Below are 6,657 nucleotides of genomic sequence, written 5' to 3'. Positions count from 1 at the left end.
GGATGGTCGTTGATTATCGTCCCGTTAATTTGGTCACGATAAAGAACAAGTATCCGCTTCCCAGGATCAACGACCTGTATGATCAGCTCGCCGGATCCTCAGTCTTCTCCAAGATGGATTTAAGGTTAGGCTACCATCAAATCAAGATCAGAAACGGGGACATTCCCAAGACAGCTTTTGTCACTCGTTATGGTCAGTACGAGTACACCGTCATGTCCTTTGGTCTAACCAATGCCCCAGCTACATTCTCCCGCTTGATGAACTCGATCTTCATGGAGTACTTAGATAAGTTCGTCGTGGTTTACCTCGATGATATTCTTATTTACTCGAAGAACGAGGAAGAGCATGCCGAACATCTTAGACTTGTGTTAGAAAAACTCAGAGAGCACCGCCTTTATGCCAAGTTCTCCAAGTGTGAATTTTGGTTGTCAGAAGTGACCTACTTAGGCCACGTAATCTCTGGTAAGGGCATTGCTATCAATCCCGAGAGAGTTCAAGCCGTTCTCGATTGGACTCCACCTGAGACTGTTAAACAAGTTAGGAGTTTCCTTGGTCTAGCCAGCTATTGTCGCCGCTTTGTTGAAAACTTCTCCAAAGTAGCCAAACCCCTCACGGAACTTCTCAAGAAAGATAAAAAGTTCGAGTGGTCCCCACAGTGTGAGTACAGTTTTCAGGAACTGAAAAGACGCCTGACTTCTGCTCCCATACTTGTGCCACCGGATTTCACAAAAGACTTTATTATCTACTGCGACGCCTCACGACAGGGACTAGGTTGCATCCTTATGCAGGATCGTCATGTGATTGCCTATGCATCCCGACAGTTGCATCCACATGAGGAGAATTATCCTACACATGATCTAGAGCTTGCAGCCGTAGTCTATGCACTCAAGACCTGGCGACATTATCTCCTTGGTAAACGTTGCGAGATCTACACCGATCACCAGAGTCTCAAGTATATCTTCACCCAACCAGATTTGAACCTTAGGCAAAGACGTTGGCTGGAGTTAATCACAGATTATGATCTAGGGATTACCTACACCCCAGGCAAGGCCAATGTCATGGCTGATGCTCTAAGCCGTAAATCCTATTGCAACAATCTGATGTTGCAGCAAGGCCAACCACTTCTCCATGAGGAATTCTGTAAGCTTAACCTTCACATTGCTCCTCGCGGATTCCTTTCTACCTTGGTGGCGAAACCTACCCTTGTGGATCTTATCATCGAAGCCCAGAAACATGATACGGGGATTACCCGGATCAAGAGAAACGTTAAGAAGGGAGTTGGTGGATGTTTCTCTATGGATGATCGTGGTGTTGTTTTCTTTGAGAATCGCTTGGTGGTTCCCAAGAAGCAACATCTTCGTCAGTTGATTCTTAAGGAGGCGCATGAATCTCCTCTCACGATTCATCCCGGTAGCACTAAGATGTATCAGGACCTACGCCAGAGGTTCTGGTGGACTAGGATGAAGAGAGAAATCGCTGAGTTCATTGCTGAATGTGACGTATGTCGTCACGTTAAGGCAGAGCATCAAAGACCTGCTGGCACCCTTCAGCCTTTAGCTATTCCTGAATGGAAATGGGATAAAGTTGGTATGGACTTCATCACCGGCTTTCCCAGGACCAAGAGAGGGAATAACGCTATCTTCGTAGTCATTGATCGTCTTTCCAAAGTGGCTCACTTCCTCCCTGTTCGAGAAAATATCACTGCTAGTCAGCTTGCTGACTTATATATTTCTCGAATAGTGTCACTTCATGGTGTTCCACTAGAGATCAATTCAGACCGTGGCAGTCTTTTCACTTCTCATTTCTGGGAGAGTTTCCAAACTGCCATGGGAACCCATCTTTCCTTCAGTACCGCTTTCCACCCTCAGTCGAGTGGTCAGGTGGAACGGGTCAATCAAATTCTCGAAGACATGCTCAGAGCTTGCGTTATCTCATTCGGTATGGATTGGGAAAAATGTCTTCCTTTCGCCGAGTTTGCTTATAACAATAGCTACCAATCCAGCCTCAAGCAAGCTCCTTTTGAGGTTCTCTATGGACGAAGATGTCGAACACCTTTGAACTGGTCAGAAATCGGTGAAAGACAATTCTTTGGACCGGATATGATCCAGGAGGCAGAAGAGCAAGTTCGCATCATTCGTGAGAATTTGAAAACAGCCCAGTCTCGTCAGAAAAGTCAGTACGATCGTCATCATAAGGATATGACTTATGAAATTGGCGACCAAGCTTACCTTTGGGTTACTCCTTTGAAGGGTACCCATCGTTTCGGTATCAAGGGCAAGTTGGCTCCTCGTTACATTGGTCCCTTTCGCATTCTCGCCAAACGAGGAGAGGTTGCCTACCAGTTGGAACTACCCCCACATCTTTCTCGAGTTCATGATGTCTTCCACGTCTCTCAACTCAGGCGTTGCTTCTCGGATCCTATCCGTGGAGTGGACCACGAAACGCTTGATCTCCAAGATAACCTCACATACCGAGAGTACCCGGTTCGCATTCTTGATCAAGCAGAGCGTGTCACTCGACGTCAGAACATCAAGTTTCTCAAAGTTCAGTGGTCTCATCATTCCGAGAGAGAAGCTACTTGGGAGCGAGAAGATCGTCTTCGACTGGAGTACCCCACTTTCTTTCCGTCGACCCCTGAATCTCGAGACGAGATTTTTTCAAGTGGGGGCGAGTTGTCACATCCCTAGTCTGGTATGACTTAGACTAGCTAGCTATTTGTGCATCATATTTAAATTTCTTTTAAATTTGAAATGAGGATTGGTGGAACCCTCAGAATCATTTTTTGAAAATGACCCAAATAAAAATTTCTCCAAAAGGGTCCAAGAAAATGCTCATGATGCCCTCTAAAAATATTGGACAGAGATAAAAATCAAAACAATATTTTTAGGAGCTCATGGATATTTATTTTGGCCATTTGGAATTAATACAATAATTATTTGCTTGGATATATAAATGTTATATATATTTTATATGTCCAAAATTATGCCAATTATAACAGAGCTCTGGAATAATACCATTAGCCCCTACAAAAATTGGCATAATGAAATAAAATGGTTTGGTATTTTTATTAAACCAAACAAATGTCAGAAAAAAATAGAAAAGGGAAATAAAACAGGAAAACCTCACCTGTGCTTACCTGGGGCTCTCCCCTGCGCAGCCCAGCAGCAGCAGGCCGGCCCAGCCAGGAGGCGGCCCAGCCCACCTGGCCCCCCCTCCTCCGTCGTCTTCCTTCCCGACAGGGGAACGGCGCGTGCCGACGCGCGCGCACCGCCGCGCCTCCACCTCCTGCTTCCCTGGCCACCTCCTGCTTCCTCCTTGTCGCCTGGAACGCCCCGGACGACGCCACGCAACCCCGACCGCCCTCTCACTCTCTCCCTCCTCCTCTCCCCCTGCTCTCTCTCTCTCACCCGAGAACCACCGCCGCCGCCGACGGGCATCACCGTAGCCACCGCCTCTCCCACGCCTTCCCGACACGCTCCCCAGATCCGCCGCGACCCCCTCTACCTCCTCGTCGAGCCACGCAAGACGGAGCACCCCGTGGAGCCGTCGCCGTCGCCAAATTCGCCTCCGGCCGCCGTGGATCCTCGCCGGCGATTCGGAAGCTACCGGGCATCCCCGACCTCGCCCTCGCGCTCGCTGGTTCCGCGGTGAGCCCCCGCACCGAACCCCCTCCTCCCCGTGTCCGTTTGCCCCGTCTAGGCCTTAGCTCCGCCATGGCCGAAGCTCGCCTCCGCTCGAGCTTGTCGCCGGCGTTGCTCCGGCGACCTTTTGGCCACGCCAGTGCACCTAGCACTCTCGCCGCACCTCGTAGTGCCCCGCTAGCGCTTTAGTTCGCGCGTTTGCACGCTGCAGCCGCGCCCCCGAACACAGCCGAACTCCGGCCGCCGCCCTGAGCTCTGCCCCGGCGAGCTCCGCCGCCCCCGCAGCCTCCCGTGTGTTCCACTGGATGCGCGTGAGCGCGGGCTTCGCTCTCGTGGTCTCCGCCGCCCGAATGGTCGCCGGAACGGCGATCCCGAGCCCCTCCGCTGCGCTCGGCCTCGCCGGCGGCGAGCCCCGTCGCCTGAGCCCTGCCATGTGGGGCCGGCCCGTCAGGTGATTAGCTTAGTGCTAATCACCGTTAACTAAACCCCCCCTGACGCTGACCAGTGGGCCCGACCCCCCCTAACCTTTTAATTAAATTAAATTAACCCCTGTTAACCCCCCTGTCACTGACGTGTGGGTCCCACACGTCAGGTTTGACCCGGACCAGCCCAGTTAACCGCTGACGTCGTGCTGACGTCATGCTGACGCAATTATTTATTTTCTGGAATTATTTAAATCAGGAAATTCCAGAAATTGTTTTAAACTTCAAAAATTCACAACAATTCAACCGTAGCTCAGATTAAAATAATTTATATATGAAAAATTATCAGAAATATGCAACCTTTCCATCTGTACTAGTTTCATGCATGAAAAACCAACTTATACATGCTGAATATGGGAAAACACATTATGGCATATATAAGAGACTTAATTTAGAAATGCATTTGAACCTTTGGTTCAAATGGACTTCAAACCAAATGTTTACTAGTTGCATTAGCTCAAACAGCATCACATCTACATGCCATGCTCATGCATCATATTGTTGCATATGATTGTGTATTGATTGCCGGCACCGTTCCTTATCGATAGGTCCTGCTCCGGAGACGTTCCAGAGTACCTGTTTGTGAAGCAGTGCCTCCCTTGTTGTTTTACCAGGCAAGCAAACCCCCTTGTTCATTTCGATAAAACCCTACTCTCTCGCTCCTGCTCTCAGTTATTGCATTAGGACAACAACGATTCATCTGCTACTTTGTGCTGCGGTAGTTGAACCCATTCCTCTGCATGACCTGTCATTGCCACAGTAAATAGTTGAAACCCACTAGCATGTGTAGGAGTTGATTGAAGCCATTGTTGTGTTCCTACCATGCTATGCCTGCTATTGCTTAGAGTTGTGTCAGGTCTGATTCATTGGGAATGAATTAGAGTGTCACGATATGTTCTGATGCTGAGAGTGAAGTGTGTGAACACGATTTGGTAAAGGTAGCGGTGAGAGGCCATGTAGGAGTACATGGTGGGTTGTCTCATTGGAACCGTCCTTAAGCACTGAGTTCTATGTATGTTGTCCAATGACTCGATACTACCACACATTGGGTTCCGATAACTCGACCCCTCTCGACTTATTAACCAACTTGGTCTCTGTCCAGGAGTCGCAACTAGTTTCTGGTGTTTGTAGGTAGTGCTATTTTTCTACCAAGTGGCACCCGGCAGGGTGGGCTTGGGACAGACTAGGCACACGTGGCACGGTGTACCGAGTGGCACCCGGTTGGTGGGCTCGGGAACCCTGCTCACATCGTTTGGGGCCGTGAGCGACACCCCGGCCGGATCTCCTTGCGGATGGAACCCGAATAGGCGATAAACCTGGACTAGAGTCTTGTGTGGTTAGTCAGGTCGTGGCCGACACCCTCGCCAGGCTTCCGCTTGAAGGTTGCCGAGATACATGACGTGTACATGGCGGTAAGTGGCGAGAGCGTGTGTGAAGAAGTACACCCCTGCAGGGTTAACATGATCTATTCGAATAGCCGGGTCCGCGGTTATGGACTTCTTGGATGCTTACATGGTACATAGACAACTTGAAGTGGATACTCTAAAATGCTCAAGACAAGTGTGAGTGCTATGGATGGCCTTCTCGTAGGGAGACGGGGATGAATCCATAGTAGCGTATTGTATGGTGATTAGTGGACTCGTGTTCGTTGTTTCACCTCAAGAGTTTCTGGTAGTCGTAGAACAGGATAGCCACAGAGTCAAAGCTGGCTTGCTGCAACTAAACCCCACATTACCTCTTGATACAGATGCATGTATGATAGGATCTGATGTAAGTCTTGCTGAGTACCTTTGTACTCATGTTGCTTTAATTATGTTTTTGCAGCGGAGACTTCGGTCTTACTAGGGTTCTCATGGACTTCGACTAGTAGCTAGTACCTCAGCTACGATCTTGATCGGATGCTGTAGATAGTCAGGCTCTTCAGCCTTTTTCATTTGTAGATGTCTGTACTCAGACAGGTAATGCTTCCGCTTGTTGCTTGATTGCTCTGACTGTTGGGTCATGTGACCCTGTTTGTAATAAAGCTGTGATGGCTCTTCTGAGCCTTATTCTATATGATTGTTGAGTTATGCTGTGATGCCATGTTGTACAACACATACTTGCATGTTATGCGTACGTGTAATGTGTATTGTTATGTGTGGGATCTGACTACCTAGTTGTTTATTCTTAGTAGCCTCTCTTACCGGGAAATGTCTCCTAGTGCTTCCACTGAGCCCTGGTAGCTTGCTACTGCTCCGGAACACTTAGGTAGGCCGGCATGTGTCCTTCTTCGATCCTGTGTCTGTCCCTTCGGGGAAATGTCACGCGATGAATACCGGAGTCCTGCTAGCCCGCTACAGCCCGGTTCACCGGAGTCCTGCTAGCCCAGTGCTACAGCCTGGATTCACTCGCTGATGACCGACACGTTCGATGCTGGGTCATGGATGCCTGTCCCTGTAAGTTAGTGCCACTTTGGGTTTACGACTAGCCATGTCAGCCCGGGCTCTTTATCATATGGATGCTAGCGACACCATCATATACGTGTGCCAAAAGGC

This window comes from Triticum dicoccoides, chromosome 4A (genome assembly GCF_002162155.2).
Source record: "Triticum dicoccoides isolate Atlit2015 ecotype Zavitan chromosome 4A, WEW_v2.0, whole genome shotgun sequence".
Lineage (NCBI taxonomy): Eukaryota > Viridiplantae > Streptophyta > Magnoliopsida > Poales > Poaceae > Triticum > Triticum dicoccoides.
The sequence above is the reverse complement of the archived record's forward strand: the minus strand, read 5'-3'. Positions refer to the sequence as shown.